The sequence below is a fragment of the Leptinotarsa decemlineata genome, unplaced genomic scaffold (genome assembly GCF_025532065.1).
Source record: "Leptinotarsa decemlineata unplaced genomic scaffold, Ldec_3_MD MMD2_tig00078422_RagTag_RagTag, whole genome shotgun sequence".
In the NCBI taxonomy this organism is placed as follows: Eukaryota; Metazoa; Arthropoda; class Insecta; order Coleoptera; family Chrysomelidae; genus Leptinotarsa; species Leptinotarsa decemlineata.
Genome location: NW_027412747.1, coordinates 10,071,487 through 10,094,808, shown reverse-complemented (window position 1 = coordinate 10,094,808; position 23,322 = coordinate 10,071,487).

Sequence of the window (23,322 nt, the reverse complement as noted above, 5' to 3'; positions counted from 1 at the left end):
AGTACTTTTATTCATAAAATTGTCCAAGTAACCTTAATTTGTTGAAAAATATTGAAAAATATCTGTCATTTCAAAGTTTTGGGGTGTGGACCATCGGGGGTAGTCCGTTCCTGACTTTGTAGCAAAACAACTGACTCCTGCATGAAAGCTCATCGAAGGAATTCATTTGTTTAGTCATTTACCAAAATTTGGATGATTTTGAATATTCACTTGAAAAGTTATCAAAGAAAAACATGTTTCATTTTGTAACTTCGAGGGCATGTTACTTGGTAACGAAGGATTTTAGGAAAAAAAGTTATATGAAGTACTGGTGATATTTTGACCCCATCTGTACATTCCCGAGAGGAAAAGAGGAAGTCCAGGGACACCCTGTATATGATAATGAAGTCCATGTTTTTTTGTCATAACGTGTACTGTTATTTTATAATTGAACACTGGGAATTAACTTGATAATATTTACAAACATGAAAGGAAAGAATCGCACAGAATAAAATACCTGTGTAGTCTAGTGACGGAATAGGAGCAACTGAACCGACTAAAATGAAAAATTTCAAAAACTAACCCAACTAGGGTTGAATGAAATAAACTGAAAAGTAATAAACAAATTGAATGCTGATTGCATTCTACCGACATTTTTTGCTACTTGCTTTAAATGTATTCATACCTACCCCACATCTTTCAGTGTTATAGTTCATATAGTTTCTTTTTCGTATGTTTGTCATATTTTCCTGGATCTAATTTGGGTTTTCCTTTCGTTGCTCTGCCTATCAGCTAAGGTCTTCATTATACCGCCCTATTCCTGACAGGCGTTGAAGTTTGTCATGTGCATCACCAGTACAGTATCCATGTTTTCTGTTGAACAATTTCTTTAATTTCTCATCATTCCTAGACTAGGCTCGATGTCAATCTTGGGTTCATGCACGTGCAACCGTTTGCACGTGCACGGGCGTTTCTACCGTAGGGTTACAGACAGAATCGGAAAAATTTCGAGGAAGCATAAAATAAAAACAGTGTTCAAGCCCACCAGGAAATACATCAAAGCCTGAGATCTGCGAAAGACATCAGCTGCGAAGGTATATCGTATACCATACACCTGCGGAAAAGTTTATAACGATACCACCAAAAGAGCCATGGGTACACGCAGTTAGTGGAGGAGATCACATGATACTGTTTGAAGATTTGAAACTACTTGCCCCCGATTATGGATATCAAAGTCGGTTTGTACGGAAAGCCATAGAGATCCATGAATATACAAAAAACTACAACAGAAAAAAGGAGGCGGTAACGCTCAACTGGATTTAAAATCCCAAACTTGAAGATGCTAAAGTGACAACAGCGCAATGCAATGCTACGTAATCAACAAGTAATAACACTTCGGCCAATAGCAACGCTTCAACAAGAGAGGCGGACTACCTGCGTCAACACAAATACAATCTATCAACTAGAAATCGTCAGTCAGGATGCAGTTCCAATTTACGACGGCCTTCAAACCCGAATGGAGACAGTTACACTTGAAATCTCGGCAGCGAAAGTATTAACCAAATTATTTATAAGTTCCTAAGTCTGAATATGATAATTATTTCAGTGGGTCTGTTTGCTTTCGAAAAGCAGGTATCATTGCTGATTTTTCAACCACCTGTATATTTTTCAAGAGAGCCAATACAAAACCTGCCTAAATTGGAAAAAATTGTCAACTTATTTACCGGAACTGGATACGGTCCATTCTCCCGCGACTTAGGAAGAAAATTATAGAAGCAGAATACCTGAAAATGGAAAGAGTACCACTCTGATCATTCACAATTTTATTTCAATTCAAGAGCCACCGGCAAACAACTGTTTCAGCCTGTTGGGCTTCGTCAGTACCAGGCAGACGATCTTCGATTGAAGATAAATTGTGGAAACCAAGACGACTACTTCAATAAAACCGCTGCGTGAACGTAGTCAAGACAAAAGTGGAACCAGCAGTAGTTTGATCATCCTCCAAAACCAAAAACTGCATTAGCTCTCCAGGAATACTATTGGAAAACTAATCCTATTATCAGTGTCACTATTTTTCAGTTCATAATGTTAATAAACATACTGTTCAACATTGGTTTACAAAATTTCGTTCCGGAGATTTTGGCCTCGAAGATGCGCCCCGAGGTGATCAACCTTCAGTAATTCAAGACGAGGATTTAAGGGCCCTGGTGAAGACTGAACCATCACAAACAGATGAAACGGATGAAAACGTATTGAAAAGATCAGAAAGCTTAAAAAGTTGGTGTCTCACGATTTGAACGACCGATAGAAATGGTCACGTTTCGGGGTCTGTTCTTCTTCACTTTTGTGCAACCGAAACGATCCTTTTCTGGATCAGATCGTCACGTGTGATGGCAAGGATCCTCTGCGACAACAGGAGATATTCAGGATAGTTTTTGGACACCGATGAGCCACTCAAGCACTCCCCAAAATCAAAAACCCACCAAAAAGGAACATGGGACTGTATGGTTGCCGGCAGCTGGTTTGATTCACTATAACTTTCTACGACTGGGCCAAAACATCACAACAGAGTCCTATTGTGAGAAAATCTACGAAATGTATCAGGTCAACAGCAGCCGTATTGATCAATAGAAGAGGTTTGAACAGGAGTTGTAGTTTGAAAAAGCTTCCGATTACATGTTGATTGAAATCCAATCGATGCATTCATTCATATATTTTTTTAAAATAACAAAAGTTGAATCGGTTTCAAATGAAAACCTATAGTATGATCAATCTAAGTATTGAAGGAAAATTATTTCGGAACGAAATACAGTTTTTACTTCCTATCAGGTATCGGGTTTTTGCTTGGCAGAAGATTCAGATAGACGAAATATATGTTGTGAATTTAAGTAGAATGTTCAAACATTATTGCATGAGGTACCTACTCATTTCTCATGAGGGTTACTTCATTGTTGAACTTCACTTCGAGTGTGTTGAATGTGGCAGTCGAATCAACAAAATCCTTCACCTGAATCGGTTCAAAATAAAGGGGACAGGGTGAAAATCTGGTACTCAATGAAGCTATAGTGGTTTTAGTACTGGGACAAATCATAATGAAAGTTCCATACGCATAATATTTGGTTAGTGCAAGACGAGTGATCCTCACATGCAATTTTGCAAAGGTGAACGAGAGATAAGAAATGGTTATTCACTTCCTGAGTTGTGCTTTTCGAACCAGTCATCTAAATCAAGCTCTACATGCCAATAGGTGTATAACCGTAAACATTGAACGTGCCCTACATCCTTAAAGAAATACTCCACCATCGATTACGATCCAGACGCCAGTGGTAGGCACAGTCTACATGACTTACGATAGAGTTACGCCTGAACAACTCTTCCAAACGTAATTATCAAAAGTAGCAGATAAAGGGTGTTTTTTATAGAGGTGTAGAACTTTAAGTTGGCAACACTTCTTCAACTGGCGGCCATTTTGTCAGCTGTCAAGTGGTTTTTGTTCAGCTTGGTTTGGTATTTCAACATAAATAGAGTTACGCCTGAACAACTCTTCCAAATGGAATCATCAAAAGTAGTAGATGAAGGGTGTTTTTATAGAGGTGTAGAACTTTAAGTTGGCAACACTTTTTCAACTAGCGGTCATTTTGTCAGTTGTCAAGTGTTTCATGTTTGGCTTGGTTTGGCATTTCAACATGAATAGAGTTACGCCTAAAAAACTCTTCCAAACAGAATTATCAAAAGAAGCAGCTGAAGGGTGTTTTTTATAGAGGTGTAGAACTTTAAGTTGGCGACAACTTTTTCAACTGGCGGCCATTTTGTCAGCTGTCAAGTGATTTATTTATGTTTGACTTGGTTTGGCATTTCAACATGAATAGAGTTACGCCCGAACAACACTTCCAAACGCTTTCAACGCTTCCGCAATTTTGTTCTGGTATTGGGAAAGTGTTTTCAATAGAATGGAGAATGAGTTCCGAAAGTTCGAACCTATCCATTTCAAATTTCCTTTTCTTTCAGGATATTTTATTTTTATTTCTCAAACATTGATAGTTTTGAGTGATTCACGTGGAACGAAATGCCCCCTTCATTCAACTCAATTTGTGAATGACAATTGCAATATATGTCTATAGATCTTTCAGACCCCAATGAGCTATTACTCACATTTCTAGGAATTTTATATATATTGAATATTAATTTCAGCTTATGAACTGGACTGTATTATATTTGCCTATAAAATGAGTTGAAAGGAACAAAATAATTTGTATCCCAAATATATTCCAATTATTCCGATATCTCGTTTGAGATACTTCAGAATTTCGGCAAAAAATCATATAGAAGAATGATTATTGATACACGGAAACCTCTTTCAATATCAAGTAATCATCTCAAATTGTAAAATCAAAGCCATTTTCGTCATTTCAGAAACATCACTCGTCAATTTGTATAGAGTAATACCATGATACCTCAATTATTTTTGAATCATACGTGTCTTTCGAGACCTACTTATGCATCATTATTACAATTTCAATCACTGTTACTGACCAAAATGAGAAATGAATTACCACACTTCACTGAGTCATATAACCTTCCGAAAATAAGAAGACAATCTTTCAATTCGAACTCCACGTCGAATATCAACAATTTATATATGATATTCAACAATATCAATATATCAAATGACTAAGTTGATGTAGCCGTTACTACGTGGTTAAAGATCATCACGAGAATCGAGGAATAAAATTTCACAAAGAATCACAAAGATATAACATGCAAACAACAACCAAAAAAAATAAAGAATTGAAATATTAATAAAAGCTGAAAATCAAAAAAGATTAGTAACAAAAAATGTGAAATAAAAATTAAAACATTTCACACCAAGTTACGTCACGACGTTTCGATTGTTAGTATCCACAATCGGCTTCGGGTAATAACTGGACTTATTCCTCCGAGATCTGACTATTTATAGGTCATTCGAGTGCTTTCACCTATCCCCTCTTCCTCTCTCCGGGAGATGACCGTTTGGCGGGAGTTGGTCGTTTTTCGCTTGATTAGAGTATTCCATATGTTACGTATCTCTACGCTAGCTTGACTAAATGCATTGTTGGACAACATATACGCGGCTTCTTTGAATTTTCTCCTAATCCAGTGTTCCTCTTTGTGGATGATTTCAGCTTGAGCCCACTTGATATTATGTTGATGAGTCCAAATATGCTCTGCTATTTCGGATTTGCTGGTTTCTCCTCGCTGTGTGTGTTTCTTGTGCTCAGCAATGCAAACTTTCAATGGCCTCTTAGTTTCACTGATGTATGATTCTCCGCACTCGACAGGGATTTCAAATCAATTTATATTATATTAGACAATGGAAGTACGAACTGATGAAATACACCACGAAACATTGTCAACCACCTCCAAACAAACGTGGATACTGGCTAATCTAGCGAGTAGATAAGATCGATTTAATCATTTAGTAGGTTACATTCGCAATGCTTATGCCAATGAATTTCCAAGCATTCCAAGTAATTGAGTTTCTTACCCTTGCTTCTATAGTTAAAAATTTTCGTAGGTATCGTTCAAATTCGGGAACTTGTGGTTGCATTCCAAAGAATGGTTTGAAAACGTTGAATCATTTTTACCTAGTCTGAATTACCTTTCATGTTCAGCATACCGTTTTGAGAAATTTCGGCCACATTGTCCCACGTAAACACTATTACACTCCGGACACTCGAGTTCATAGACTCCAGATTTCTTCATCTTGCCCACTTCATCTTCGACATTAAAAAATAACTAGTAGTTTTTTTATGCCCAAAGTACCAAACTCAACTCAAGGCACTTAAGGCACTAACACAGAAACAAAAACATATCATTCATTACAAATGAGACAAACCAGATAACCAATTCAGAGAAAGGATCATCATTTTCAGCACAGTAGACTTTGACAAAGAAGAAATTTCAACAATGTCAATAACAGATACAGCTATTGCACTGAATCAGTTGAATCTTCCTCTTGAAGATGATCACTTGGTGATCGAAACACGTGTCGAGGTGTTGAAATAACGGTTTGGTGTTGGGATAAAACTCCAGTAATATTCAATACCACACCGAAGATTCCAAACAGTGCATCACAAGTACTGAATCAGACAGATAATAGAGACACAGGGGCATATAAAATCAATAAATTAATTCAGAATCGTCCATTTGCATTATCAAGCCATAGAGAAGCAGGCATAATAAAAAATGTTCAACAAAAATAGGAGAAAATAATCTTGTTTGCACAAAATCTGACAAATCAAATACCTACCATCGTTATACTTGAATAAAAAACATAAATACAGAAAAATGAATCAGTCATCCATAATGAAAATCTTACTGTCATCAAGAAAAACCCAACAAGAAATTGTCAAAATGAGCTTACAGATTTCTTTTCAAATACTAAACTCATTTTTACTGAATTAGAAAAACGAAAAATCACTTACACAAACCCTTCCTGCCCCAAACTATATGGCATAATAGAAACACAAACAATTTAACTCCATAAGACCGGTAGTATCGTATATAAACAGTTCTGTAAGAGAATTATTTATAGGAATATGGCTTAACAAGTTGAAAGGAGAAATGAAAATTTCTATCTTTTTTACCATTTTTATATAAAAGTGGTAAAAAACATAGAAATTTTCATTTCTCTTTTCATCATGATCTCCTACCACGTAGTAACGGCTACATCCATCAGCTTAAGAAGTTGTTCAAAATTATTAACAATTCCGATTCACGTCACAGTATTGAAAATCCGCTCACTCTGGTAGAAAAAATAAGTAACCAAACCACACCACATAATGGGCTCATTCAGGCTGATTTAGATTTTTATTGAAAATTATATGAATTTCACTAGTTCGGACTTCCATTGTCTACTATATAAAATGATTTGGAATCCCTGAAACAAGTTAAAAAGAATAATTAAAAGAGAATAGTTGAAAATAACAATTATATTAAGCAACAATAAACCTGAAATGAAATGATAGTGAAATAACCTACAAGTAAAAATATAATAATTGAATAAATAAAAATTAAAGGAATGAAAAAAGAAAATAATAAAGAAAATAAAAAGTGTAGAGATTCCAAGTCACGTTAGTTCACGACGTTTCGATTGTTGGTATCTACAATCGTCTTCGGGTGATGACTGGACTGATTCCTCCGAGAGATGACTATTTTATAGGTCGTTGAAATACTTTCACTCTCTCTACTTTCCATTTTCCGCTTCACTGATTCCGTGAGAGATGACCGTTTTGGCGGGAGTTGGTCATTTTTCGTTTGATGATGGGTTTCCATATGTTTCGTATATCTACGCTGGCCTGGCTGAATACGTTGTTGGACAACATGTATGCAGCTTCCTTAAATTTTCTCCTGAACCAATGTTCCTCTCTGTGCAAGATCTCAGCTTGAGACCACTCGATGTTGTGTTGATGTGTCCAAACATGGTCTGCTATTCCTGATTTGCTGGTTTCTCCTCGCTGTGTGTGCTTCTTGTGCTCGGCAATGCGAACATTCAATGGCCTCTTAGTTTCACCAATATAGGATTTTCCGCACTCACAGGGTATCCGGTAAATGCAATTCTTGGAATCGCAGTCCGCGTTTGGGGGCCTGGTTTTCGTGAGGCTGCTACGGATAGTGTTACCGGATCTGAAACAGGTTCTAATGTTGTACTTGGAACCAATTCTTCTTATCCTCTCCGATAATCCTCTGATGTAGGGAAGTGCAAGCACTGGTTGTGCCTCCTTGCGAGGCTCCTGCTGTCTTTTAGCCAAAGTCTTTTCTATCATCGCTTTGGAGTATCCATTCCGCTGAAGATCATTTTTGATGATGTCTAGTTCCTTCTCGAGACATTCCTTTGTATTACAGAGCCCAAAAGCACGGTCTAATAGAGTCTTGATGATTCCTCTTTTTGTCGATTGATGGTGGTTGGATTCGTGGTTCAGATACTGTCCGTATGAGTGGGTTTTCGGTATACAGATGTTTCCCACTTAGTGTCGGTCCTCTTCACCGAAACGTCTAAGAATGGCAATTCAATATGGATTTCCTTCTCCATTGTGAAAGTGATGGAAGGTCTCCGCTGTTGATGTGTTTCAGAAAGGCGTCTAGTTCAGTATTCCCATGGTTCCATGTTTTATTTTTTTTATTATTTTCTTTTTTCATTCCTTTAATTTTTATTTATTCAATTATTATATTTTTACTTGTAGGTTATTTCACTATCATTTCATTTCAGGTTTATTGTTGCTTAATATAATTGTTATTTTCAACTATTCTTTTTTAATTATTCTTTTTTACTTGTTTCAGGAATTTCAAATCATTTTATATAGTAGACAATGGAAGTCCGAACTAGTGAAATTCATCACGAAACATTGTCAATCACCTTCAAACAAACGTTGAAAATTATATATTATAAAAGTAAATCATCACCAAGTATCCCACAAAATTTTTCGGTTTTTATGTCAATTAACAACAGAGCAAGAGCAATTGAAAATGTGAGAGCGCCCGCGATACATTTTGACGTCACACCAGGCAACGAGCTTCGAGCGGTGCCGGTGGCAACCGGGCCTGTAGCTGGAGATTATGAATCGCTGCCATCGCCGTCAGCACTCCCTTGTCGCCAAGTCAACTGATGTGACGTCAAGCTTGACCACATTCAAGTATTAATTTGAGGGGAAAGATAAAGAGTGAAATTTCAGATTTTTTGCAGATGTACTATTTGAAACATAAACTTTCAAATAATGAAATAAAAAAATTGTTAAATGAGCCCATCCGATTTTAGTTTCATTCGATGTGAAGAGTATGTTTTTTAACATACCGTATCTTTCGATGTATGCCTAAATGAGACTTACTTACAGTTGAAAAACAAATTTTTTTAACAGAATTTATAAATTCACCAATGAGTTCACCCCTTAGTCCACTTTTAGCACACATGGAACTTCACTGTTTGAGAACTCTTTCATTTAGAGAACAACATTTACGTGGAATAAACTTCCTGAAAACTGTTTTCAAATGAATTTATTTTGCCAGCGATTCAAATCGAACGTGAATCACTACTTTCGCACAGGCACCGCTCATAAAGCCTTAAGGATTTTCCTATAGTGCTTGTGTTTTGTCCTAAGAAAATTTGAACAGCTAGGAGATCACTTTAGTAAATGCCGACCTAGATACCGATATGGTACAGATATGTAGACGATATTCTCGTTTTTTTCAGAGGTACTACACGACGTCTGAACCAATTAATGACATTCATGTGCAATCTCAATACCAAACATACAGATCATAGTCGAAACAGAGATAGAGAAACAGATTTATTTTTCAGGCCTAACTATCACACATAATCATAATGAATTTGAGTTCAATGTATTCAGAAAACCAATTTATACAGACATTAGAATCATTCTTACAATAATTCTTTTTATCCCGACAGTCATAAATTAGCAGCCTTCAATTTGATATTACACAGAACATTCTCGTTACCTTTGTCTGCTAACAATTTAGATAGGGAAATTAAAATAATAAAAATAATAAAGTTAGTCAGAAAATAAATCCTCCAATTAACGTACAGATTAATATAATCCCAGATCAAACAATCAGAAATCAAGAAATTTTTAACTTTTAACATATTTTGGTAAAAGAACAGAGACAATTGCGGTATTTTTTAGAAAAAACAATGTAGCCACATGCCAAGTTATCTAATTTCCTTTTTAATACCAAAAATAAAGTGGATAAGATGGAGAAATCTGAAGTTTATGAGCTCAAGTGTCCGGATTGTAATAGTGTTTATGTGGGACAATGTAGCCGAAATTTCTCAAAACGGTATGCTAAACATGAAAGGTCCATCAGACTAGGTAAAAATGATTCGACGTTTTCAAATCATTCCTTGAAAGACACCCACAAGTTTTCGAATCTAAACGATACGAAACCGACATGTTTTCTTCTTGAGTGATGTATTTTGAGACACCCTCTATATATTGAGGAATCGCACATTGAAACGTTACAACCTCGTTATACTGTCATGTTTTTTCAAATGATGAACTTTGACGCACCTCGTATACTCCACTTGAAGCCCGTTACATTGACGCTATGTGTTTTTCTTAAATGATGTATTTTGACGCACCCTGTATACTCCACTCAATGCCCTTTACATTTCCGCTTTGTTTTTTCTTCAATCTAATTTTTCATTCATGACTATTATTATGTAGTATATCTTCCATTTTTTTCCAAAATGGTGGCAACTATTTTATATCGTGTTTAGGTCCGAAGCTATTCCAGTGAATTTTAAAGAAAAATCATAAGAAGGTAAGGTTTTGAAAATATTCATACTTAGTGCAATTTTCGGTTTTGCGATATGTGTTCGGAATTCTCATAACGTTAATGATTCAAATAGTTTATCAATAGTTGACACTAGTGTCAACTATTGGAACTTCAGTGAAACTGTTGTTTTCTGTCTCTTTCCGTTGTGTACAAAAACGTAAACAGACAGAGACAAGTTTCAGCTTAATATGATACCAATTTCCAATATTTGGCATCATATGTCAACTATTGGTGTTACACATGTCAACTATTGGTGGTTTCAGATTTACGAGATGCCTGGAACAAAGCATACTTTTCTGAAATATTCAGAGCAGCAAATGACCGCTGCTATGAATGAAGTCCAAAGAGGGATGCCTATTGCTACGGCAGCAAAAAAGCATAAAGTTCCAAGAGTACCTTTGTTGTACAAAGTACGAGGGAAAACACCAGTACAGAGAAAAATGGGACGCGATTCCTACTTACTACAAGGAGAAGAAAAATTACTCGTCTCTTGGATATCAAAGATGGCAAGAGCAGGGTTTCCTATACAAAAACAGCAACTCATAGAAAGCGTTCAACGGCTAATGATAGAACTGGAAAGGGATAATCCATTTAAAGACAACAAGCCTGGTAACAGCTGGTATGCCAGTTTTTTAAAACGGAACCCCGAAATCAGCATCAGAACACCCCAAAATCTAACGATTACCAGGTCTGCTGTAGGATAATCCCAAATCAAAGCCTGGGCAAAGGAAGTTCATGAATATCTTACTGCTGAGAAATTAGACGATGTCTTACAGGAACCTAGTAGGGTGTTTAATGCCGACGTTTTTTCTTAATCCGAAGGGAAATAAAGTGCTCGCTGAAAAGGGAGAGAAAAATGTTTATCAGATAGTGAATAGTGATGAAAAAGAATGCCTTACAGTCCTAATCACAGCTAATGCTGCTGGTGACCTGGCACCTCCATTAGTCGTGTTTAAATATGCAAGAATTCCTCGGGAGGTTGCTTATAGTGTTCCTGAAAATTGGGGGATAGGGAAATCTGACACAGGATGGATGACTGGAGAAATATTTTTTGAGTTTCTTGGTAATGTCTTTCACCCATGGTTACTAGAGAAAAAAATTGTTTTACCAATAATTCTTTTTATAGATGGTCACACTTCGCATTTGACTTTACAGTCAAGCCGTTTCTGCGAAAAAAATGGCATTATCCTGGTCGCGCTGTTCCCCAACGCTACGCATAAGATACAACCAATGGACGTAGCTGTATATAGAACCCTAAAAGTTGGCTGGAAAAAACAAGTCTATAGATGGCGATTAGATAATAAAGACGATCCAACTCTAAGAAAAATCCACTTTTGTTCTTTACTCAAAAATACTATCACAGAAAGAGTTACTCCGGATGTTTTAAAAAATGGCTTCAGAACCTGTGGATTGGTGCCATGGAATCCAGAAGCTGTGAAATTTTCAACTGAAGAACAAATCAACTCGACAAATGTTCTATAGAAAAATACCTCGAAAAAGAAAAAGTGCAACAATTCATAAATTCCGAAGTATGGGATGGCAATATTGAAGATTTGTCGTTATCTCAATTGTTCAAACAAATTAGTAGAGACGTTGATGAACTTCAAGACAGAGTTGCCAGTAATGATAAAGGGGTGAATGCAGTACAAGAAACTTCTAATAGTGTAGATGCACATTGTGAAAAGGTTCCTTTATTAACGGGCAAGATCGTTAATGAGCTTGTTCTGATGGCATCGGCATCAATCAACTTCAAGACGAACTTTCCAGTTATGATCAAAGAGTGAATGTCATACAAGAAACTGCCAGTAGTGTAGATGCCCCGATTGAAAAGGTTTCCTCATTGACAACCAAATCCGTTAATGAGAGTGAATCAAGAACATTACAGGCTTGCTCAGACGTCTGCGTTACAGATCAAACAAAAATAACAAAAGTGTCTCTGCTACAAGATACTGCAATTTACGAATCTCCTTCGAAGCCTGGAACTTCCGTGGAATCAAGTTTTTCGACATTTCCTGATTTGCAATCACCAGTGCTAAACGATAAAACTATATTAAAAGATAACAATTCGACAAATTTGCCAACACCGTTCAAGTGGGCATTATTTTTCGAAGATCCCAAACCAAAGAAAATTAAAAAGAGACTCAATAAAGAAAAAGTGCCAGCTGTAGTCTCTTCTAAAAAGTATCAGAAATACCTAGAAGACAAACAAAATGCAAAAAAGATACAGGAGAATCAAAGGAAAGAGAGAGCGGAAGAAAGAAGATTAAAGAAAATTAAGCGTGAAAAGTTGAAAGCAGAAAAAAGGCAGCAAGAGAGAGGAAAAAGAAACAAAAGCAGGTGTCACATTCGGACTCTGAAACCTGTGAAGATGAGAAATGGGTAGAATCAGGTGACAGTGTAGACGATATTAGTTTTCAAGAAACAATGGATGTAACTGACTCAGACGATGAAAACAAGTTACAATTCAAAGAAAGCGACTATGTTCTTGTTTCTTTTACTGGCAAAAAGAAAGTACACCGGTATGTTTGAGTTATTCAAACAATTTTCCCTAACGATGAAGCCGAAGTTGTTGGAATGAAGCGGTTTGAAAATGATTATGAATTATATTTAACCTTCCAGAACAATAATGAAAAATAGTTCAAGTTTCTAAAAATAATATTCAGCAACAAAAACTTTCCTAAAAACAAACAATACATAACCAAAGTCAACTACTGGTCAAACCATGTGTCAACTATTGGAAATTTGGATTTCAAGGATGTCAATTATTAGCATATTTGATAAGATTTAGTAATCAATCAAAATATGGTTTCTTTCTCCAATTTAATGATTTTTCATTACAATGTTGCAATTGAAAAACATTCTACTTGACTTTTTCCAAACAGATTTACTTATAACTCATCAAACATAATCAAACATAATAGTTATTATAAAATATATTTTTTAATATGTCAACTATTGGGTGTTTTACCTTATATATTTATTATAGATGTCAACAGAGGGCGTTATGTTACATAACTATGCATAAACAACATTGAAACTGTCAACTGACGTCTTATTCTGTGATATTCTTTCTCAAAGTGTCAACTATTGGTGTGATGTCAACTATTGGGTGTTTTACCTTATACCATTATTTTTTATAACTCCACAACGTTATTATCTTTCAACTGAATCTCTCCGATACTCACTCCATCCTTCTCTGCATCGATCACGTCCCACATGTCTCTTTCATACTCACTAACGTGTTCCTGAAACTCCATGTGAACCAAATGCGTGACCTTGAAGTGGTCCAAAGGCCATTTACGTACTCTGTTTATATATTCGTACATTGTGTTTTCAATAATCGTACTTTCACTAATAATACCACTAGAGGTCAAATCATTTCCGGGAAGATTTTGGAGCGCATGGATATTTTGAAAATTTTCCGAGTCGCAGACGAGGAAAATTTTCTAGCGAGAAAAAAAATCTGTCAAAAATGGTCTGTTATTGTAAACGTCAGAAAATAAATTTCCAATATAATTCGCTGTTGGGTATCCCACGAGAAAAAAAAAATCCACTAAAATACCTCCGTTGCCATGGTGATTTTTCGATATAACGTATTTTGATTGGTTCAAATTGGTTCAAATTTTCAAACAAATAGTCTTGTTGAAATTTCTCCTAATTTAGTTAATGAAAATTCAATTTTGATAATTTATGTTTTATTCTTAAATCGATGCATTCAGCTGAGAATATTTCAAGGTATAATCCTAATTTCATGGCTGCCAGTTTTATTGCTATCTGTTTTATCGCTGTTGGCAAGAAGCGTTTTATCGCTGAAAAACTATATTTTGGTGAACTGGTCTTCCATTTTTTCATAATTTCATCGAATTGGAAAAAAAAAGTAAAAGTAATTGAAGAACAACTTGCGGATGTTTAGTAAATACTCAGCAATTAAAAAAAGAAGCGGTGGCAGATTGTTGATTGTAAATACTGAAATAATCGAGAAAACCATTTTCAGATCTTCTTAGTTGTGTTTCATATCGACCTTCTAAAAAACTTTCTCTCTGGCCTGCTTGTATGAGACCAACTATATTTTTCGATACGAAATGTTTACTTTACCTGTGCACCCTAAAATCATACGAATATTCAGAGAACGTGATCTGAAACAACATTGAATCTATCCTATTGATTACGAGTATATCGCGTATTATTATAACATCAATTCGGCTACATGGGTCACTCCATCCATTCCATTTGGAATGAATGTATTTACCGATATCGGAATATTCGCACACAAATTTATTCGAGGCAGTATGATATTGGTTTTTCGGGTTTTTCGTATAGAAACTTTGGCTGGTTGAGTTTATATATTACGGATTCATATTCCGAAGTTAATTATTCGATACAAAGTCCAGGGACTAGTCGGATAGTATTTGCATAACCTAATTTTTCGTCATACATATGTGTATTCATTTCAACAAAACTGATTTGACTTGATGTCATCAATCGGATTTTTGTAACCATCCTTGTAATTGTATATTCGGATAGTGAGTTGTTGATGAACGTGTTCAAATCTGTCACCTTGTATTTCAGATGTTGAATATTTCAACAGTGAATGATAACAAATTTTGACTTCTAAAGGTTATCATTCTAGGCGATGGCTGGTTAACGAAAAAATATCACACAGATTTTTTTCACATAACTTCATGGAATTTTTATGATATAATTGACTAGTTTTTTATTTTTTCAATGTATAGTACCTACTTCCGGTACTCAAATAAACGCATCTTCGTTTCTTGTAATGATGGCATGTATCTTATACAATATTGGACAAAGGTCATGACAGAAAGCTTGATATGATAAAACGACACTTCTCAAGAAGAGAATCACTGATATATCCCTCATTGGGAGTTATGAACTAAAAGGGTGTAGCTAGTTGGAAAATTGGTTTGTTGTAATCGATACTGTGTCTAAGGTAGGAAAGACCACCAGGAGAAAATCGGAAACCGTGAAAAACAAAAAGTAGTTCGAATAAGAAAAAACCCATTTTAGAGCTCATACGAATGACTTTTGAAATCCACGAAACTCCGATTATGTGCGATCAGTGTAATTGTCACCATGAAGGCTAACTCATACTGGGTGAAGCTTTCTTTCAGTCAATATGAATATTAAACTTGCTAATGGTTTCTCGGATACGAAACATTGAACCAAAAATCTGGTTAATGTTATCATGTATAGCTTGAAAAGTGGCAATAAAAAATTGTTATTTGACGTTAACTAGCAACAGGTCCGTTTGTTCTGGGCGGCGGGATTTATTTTTCAGAATTTGTCAATGTTCGCATAACAAAGGTTGATAATAATGTAAAAATATATGAGTAATTAGTGGTGACGTGAGTCCAATGAGATGAGTAAAGAAATGTTTTCAAGTATATAATTTCCTTTTTCATGCATATTTTCCACCTTACACAACATTCATTTCATATATCATACGTACTTTCCAAAACGTTGAATGATTCAGATTATATTACGTTTATACATATATACATACAGCGTGACTCACGGTCGATGGTAGGTTAGACGTTTCTGGAAAACGCAAAGCATGATTTTTCTGAAAATTTCACTCCTCATATTCCCTTACCTATTCTATCGATCTAAAATATTTTCAGCATTGCGGCGTTGCCACTTCTATTAAAAAGTCCTAGCAATTATATTTTTTTAAATGGAACACTCCGTATATTAATACATTTTTGGAATCGCTCTGGTATTTTAATACTTTTTTGTTAATAATGTCCTATACCTATCTCTATCTGTTTTCGAGATAAAAAATAAATTGTGCTAAATATGGTCCAAAACATAGCCTTAATTGAAATTAAGTACATCAGTACTCTCAATTCATGAAAAGTTGATATTTTGATGATAGTTTAGACAAACTTGAAATATTCAAATAACACCAAGAAATTGACTTCATATCATACAGGGCGTGCTAAAATTACTATAATTTCCATTGTGCATAAAAGTAGTCAAAAGTTGATTTTTTACAATGGAACCCCCTGTATATTACTCGGTAAATTGAAAGATGGTGAAAAATGCTTAAAGATTATATATCATGTCCCTATACCTAAATCGTCAAGTTTTCTCAATAAAGTCGCTTCTTCTAGAAACATTATTTTTTTTAGAATTTGGATTTAGGTAGCAGTGGAATTATCAAGCTTATAGCAGCATATGAGATCTTTTTTATTTACTTCCACAACCAAAATACAGATAGTGCCGAAAGTTTGTTATTATTTCAGTTGCACTTACAATGGTTGCAAGTCAAACAGCATACAGGGTAGGTCAAGAAATATAAAAATTGCTCAAGAGTAAAATACTCTTATTTCAGAACTTCGGCAAAATATTATTGAGAAAAGTTGTCAACAACTGCAAGTTAGGCCTGAATTCGAAAACATGACCTCCTGAGACATTTTTAAGTTCTTAAATTTTTTTCATTAGTTTTTCCTAGTTTGTATTTTTTTTTTCATAATCACTTTCATAAGTTAATCATAACGAAATCAGTAACATATTAGGGGGCAATCCTTCAGATTCGTGATCAGGACTACGAACTCACTATGATTACACTTTTTTCCTGAAAAAATTTCAGTCCTGAAAAATCCGAATTTGTTTCACTTCTCATGGAAATACCCCCGTATCTTCCGTAATAATTGAATTAGATTTTTTTTTGGTTTCGACATCGAAACATGAACGAAATTGTTTAAGAGAAACTCGACTTTTGTTTTCACATAAATAATTTATTTTTTATTTTGTTGTCAGGAAAGTTATTCCTTCTCAATAGGAGAGAAAATGGTAATTTTGTAAGAGGAACGGAAACATGTAATCAGTGAGGTTTTAGGATGGTTAATGTTAGTTCATATTCTCAATTTCCCAAAATCTCTGGAACTTCATCTAGCTTTTCCTAATACGACTTATTACCAGTCCGTGCAAAGCTTATTGTTAAATCATCTGAAAATGGAATTTTTAACAGGTGATGATCGACTGTATTGTCAAACATGCGCCAAACTAACTGACTGTTATAAGGAAACAAGTATAGCTGAGGTACCAGTCAATCTAATAATAACACTGATGATTTTCAAACAAGACTCAACCTCTAACGGAAGCAAGAAACTCTTTGGAAGGTTCGAAATAGATGACCATTTCAACCTAGCAGACCACTGACATAATATTCATGCCGTCATTGTTCACTGTGGTTCTGGCGTTGAATTTGATCATTATTACGCCTTGGTCAAAGAAGAAAAGGACTGATTTAAGTTTGACGATAGTCATGTAACGAAGTGTTCTGGCGATGCATTGAATTTATTGCAGCCTCTGGAGACACCCTACATTTTGTTTTATAAGAGAGAGGACATTGTTAGATCAAGATCTTCAGATGATGTGGTGCTGCAGGTTTTTCCGGGTTTTCCTGCAGCTAAAAAAGCAAATGCGTCACTGGAATAAATGAAGTCGCCCCGGAGCGCCAATTAATTTTTATTGTTGTTTTTATTTTTATCGTTGTTTCAATAAAAGTTATATGAGTTTTTAAAAAAAACAAGGATATTTTGTGGCGAAAAATGTTATGTAGTTCAAAATTCTTTCGAAGTACTACTTTCAAAAATCACATTTTCAATTAAAAAAGAAAACAATCAATATCAAATGATTTAACTGTTGACAATTTTATATTTTCATGCCTTCTATGAAATTTTCCTCCAATCGAACACATTTTTCTATGCGCCTCCTATTATTTCCTCCAACTCTTCTCAGTTCTCTAGGTGTGATTTCTCTACACGCTTGTATAATTCTTGCACGGAGATCTTTCTTATTTGTTGGCCTATCCTTATAAACTTTATTTTTCAAATTTCCGCATAAACAAAAATCTAGTGGAGTTGAATCTGGGGATTGTGGTGGCCATACACGAGATGGCTATTAGGTCCTATCCATTTCATAGGTAGATTCCTATTCAACCAAACCCTTGTTATGCCAACTTGTGAACTGGTGAACCATCTAACTGAAAAATCATGCTGTGTCTCACATCCAAAGGTAGTTCTTCCAAAACATCGGAAAACACATCTTCGAGAAAATCAACAAATAGTCGTCTGTTTAAATTTTGCTCGAAAAAAAAATGGCTAGATGATATTTTCGTTCAGGATACCACACCACACATTAACTCTCTGAGATATTTGGTCTCTACAATTCACCACCCAATTTAAATTTTGTTCGGCCCAAAACCTCATGTTCTGTGAAGATACAACACCATTCGTGGTAAAGGTCATCACTGTATAAGATATGCTTTAAAAATTTCCTGTCATTGAGATAATTTCCCTGCATCCATAAACAATACTCCATACGACGGATTTCATCTCCTTCGTGCAAAGTATGTAAAAATTACTGCGGCTCATATTGAGTTGAAGCGATAAGTTTCACAAACTAATTCTAGGATCAGCTTGATGAGCCGCCAATATCGTATCATCATCAATATGATGTTTTACAGTTTTCCTGTCCTTTGTTACTTGACTGGTGTTCACGAATAGATTATATATTTTATGTACAGTTCCAGGGTGTACAGCTACCTCTAGCGGATGTCTTCTATTAAATTCAGCGGGTGCTTCACGATATGACCTCACCCCTTCATCAACAATTAAAACAATTTCAATTTTTGCTTGAAGTGACAGACGTGCCATGTTGAACTTTGTCAATCCTGATATCAGTTAAAATGGGAACTTCAGAAATATTAAAATATGAACAGGAACTCACGAACAGAAAACAACTGGAACACAGGAACAATATCCAACACAAATACAGGAACAATAAACACAATGGGAACAAAAACACGGCAGAAACAACGGAGATTCAAAGAACAACAATACTAGAAACAACAAATGCAATGAAAACTGGTCTGGGGGTTGATACAACAAGATCTTTCAACAATATTGTCAGGTTGACAGTAAATATCAATGAGCAACTGTTTTCCATGGTGATTTCAGGGCACCGCATGATTCAATGAAACTGATGTAATTCAATCCCTTCAAATGATTTCAGACAACAATTCAGCAAGTAGGTAAAATAATCTAAATTCTACCTGTTCACCGAGTGCGATTTTTTCTTTAAAAATTAACAGTTGTTTCGGTGTTGCAATGAGTATGAAGATTAATTTTGTCTCGGATGGTAAAACGTTTCCTCATTATTTTGATAAAGGACCCCGCATATTTCTTATGAGAAATGGCTTGCCTTGAATTTTACCGAAATTTTGATATGTTGTAGTTCTTGATGTGCTGATTGAAAGTGTCCACAGCCAAAGCTCAGAATTGTACAGTTTTCGAGATGTGAACCTTTGAATATAGATTTTTTCCATTTTTGGCAGTTTTTGCTCATCAATCGAGAGCTCTCACTTCTGGTTGGGATAGAATTTGGATGTTCAGCAACCAGAATTAGTTTTACGAATAATCTTCTTCAGTCATAATAGATGCCGCCATCGATCATTTTTCATACACTGCTTCACACTATCTCAATAATCTGAGAATGTGGTGCTGTGACATTTTCCTCAGATAGGCTCAAAATGGATGATAGCACTCACAACATCTGTATCTTTCATACCTGAGAGTACTCTCCAGATAGAATGAAGGGGTTCAGGTATTGGAAGCGAACTATTTTGTGCCGTAATTGGTTTTACCTAAAAATAGGGTGTTCCATCGCGAGTGGCGAACAGTGTATATCACTTTGGCCAACCCCATTCAGGTGTTAGGTGCATTTTGAGCACTTCCATCAGTCCTGAGAGTTTCATCGTTCCACCTCGAATATTACGGAAGATACGGGGGTGTTTCCATAAGAAGTGAGACAAATTCGGATTTTTCAGGACTGAAATTTTTTCAGGAAAAAAAGTGTATTCGTAGTAAGTTGGAAGTCCTGATCACGAATCTGAAGGAATTTTGAGCCTATTTTACCCCCTAATATGTTTTACCGTAAAAATGGGGTGTTCCATAGCGAGTGGCGGACGATGTATATCACTTTGGCCAACCCCATTCAGGTGGTAGATGCATTTTGAGCATTTCCATCAGTCCAGAGAGTTTCATCGTTCTACCTCGAATATTACGGAAGATACGGGGGTGTTTCCATGAGAAGTGAGACACACTGTATATCATTTCATTGAAAGAGAAAAAATGTATTACATGAAGAAATGAGCCAGATATAGGTTTCTCACTTCGAAAACTGAACCCACAAATGAAGTATTTTGAATGAGTGATATGATGGGTTCTTCAATGAATTTCACTTACTTAAAATTATCCAAACTTCGCTCGCCAGAAGAGTTTTCCTGATTTTTGTCCAACAATGCATCAGCCAGTCTTCCATTATTGATACCCGGAACGCATTATTACTATTTGAAAGTGACAAAACAAAATTGGAATAAAAATCAAATGAAAATTAAATAGATATTTTTCTTATAGGTTCCTCATGAACATTCAAACTTTTTATGACCTGGAGAACAACTTGCATTCCCGTTGTTGGAAAGTACTCATTACGTTTTCAGTTTCTTGGCCAGGTACCACTCCTTTCCCTTTTGGGCATATTGATACTATCTTGAAAAAGAATGATAAAAATTGTGAGATTAAATGATACAAAAGAATGTGTCATTCACTTACTTTTCTCTAGTGAAGATAAACAATTGAAATCAGTCTCATTTAAACACGTACTTAGTCAAACCAACAAATCCCACACACCAACTCTCCTCGGGCCTAGAATGAGATATTGTAGGTTAAGCACCATGACTTTATTATCGATACTTTTGTCTTTTACTTACTTTTCCCAAAGACTGAATATGTAACTCTACTGTTAGAAGATGCATAAGCAAACTATTCACTGTACTGCAAATTGGACAGCCTCAAACTATAAATGGTACACTAAACATGAGAATATAATAATTTGATTATAACACCAATGCCAACCGCCATGTTGAACTAATTGTCGATTTCAAAGCAAAGGTGTCAAGCGTTAAGGGACAGCCACTCTCACAGAGCTTCGACTGTCGCGAGCTACACTTCAATTGACCAATGAGAAACGTTTACTCCAATACTTCACTTCCCCATTTCTCTGTTGCCAGGATTTGTCGCTTTGTAATCGAATAATTTCAAATACAAAAAGAAAAATTGGATGAGAATGAACCGATTTATTAATGCAATTGATTCATTTATTGGACCATTCGAATTTTTTGTCGTTTCCAATAGTTGGGGCAATTCATCAGAATCTTCGCGATGAGTTCAAAAACTGGTTAACACTATAAGGGTTATATACATTAGGTTATGCATTCGATTAAAATCTTCAAATATTTTTGTTTTTATTAATATCTAATTATTTGAATACATTATAATAAGATAATTCAAAATTTCAGTAATATAGGATGTTTCGAAATATACCCTGGGAATATATTCTGGAAATATACCATATGGTATATTCCATCGACAATATTCTTAGAATATTCACGGGAGAATAATCCATTTATAGACATTATATGCACATTCTCTCGGGAATAATCCTGCCATATCCATTCAAGCACATTCTATGAATATTCTGAAGGCATGTATATATTTCAAGAATATTCTATGAATATTTGGAATATATACGTTCGTTTTATGATATACAGGGAATATTCCATGAATATCTGGTGCTGTGTTGGTATTTCATACCATTATATTTATTCAACGGTGCCCCGTTGCTGTGACATCCGTAGCCTCGGCCATGTGGAGGTCTTATCCCCTTAGATCATTGGCAATTTTGGTAGATTCAAAAATGCATGCAAATGCAATGAACTTGAGATGCAATACCATAACTGACTGTTAGCAGCTTCTCAATTTTCTTAAAGAAGGGGTGAAATCGTATTTTTGATTGGCATGACGCCCACTCTACTAGGTAACTATTTCACACCTACACAATTAGCAGCGTGTCGATTGATTTTTTGGAAAAGGCACCACCCTCTATTTTCACACTAGAATCCACAATGCCGAAAATTAATTTTCGACAACGTCTAGTTATGCGAATTTTGAAACAGTTCAGCATCAACAAGGCGTCTGGCCCTGATGACATGCCCGTCATCGTAGTTGAAAAGTGCGCAAATGAACTCGCACCAGTATTTTGCAGAGTATCCAACCTGTCTTACAAGAAAGTGGTTTTTCCTTCTTGGAAGATTGCTCGCATTCAGCCCATTCCCAAAATGGACGAGACAAATCTTCAAAATAACTATAAACCATTGGTTTTGCTATCAGTGATATCAAAAACCATGGAGAAAGCTGTAAACCACGATATCCTCAAATATTTGGGAGGCTTTAACATCTTGAGCGATCATCAATATGGTTTTCGGAAGCAAAGATCAATAGGCGACCTTCTATTGTATGTCACCCATATTCGGAATAACGCAATCGAGAAACATGGAGAGTCAAGAGCTGTTGCGCTTGATATTTCTAAGGCATTAGACCGTGTATGGCACGAGGGCTTGCTGGCCAAACTTCGATGCTATGGCTTGTCGAATCATTTTTGTGTATAGCTCTCCAGCTTTCTGAAAAAACGTTTCCTGCAAATAGCCATCGATGGATATCTTTCGAATACTTTTACCATCACCGCTGGAGTTCCCTAGGAATTCAAATTGTCTTCAACCGTCTTTTTATTGTGTATCAACAACTTATTGGAGAAAATGAAGAATTCAATATATTGCTTTGTTTCGTCTTCATTTGTATTCCAGGACATTGACTGCGGATGCACATCTTTACCGGCAGCAGGAGGTTGCATATCTTAATGAGGATCTAGAAGTGATTTAGAGTTGGGGTGGAAATAACCAGGTTTAATTCAACACTAAAAAACCCAGGCATCGGTTTTCTCACAAAAATATAAATGTCTCCGAACCGGATATAATAATGTCTGGACAGACAATTCCGCTTCTTGCTTCACAAAGTTTGTTGGTTGTTGAAATTGACACCAGTATGTCTTGGCACTGTACACACCTCAACAACTTTTTATTCTTTATAA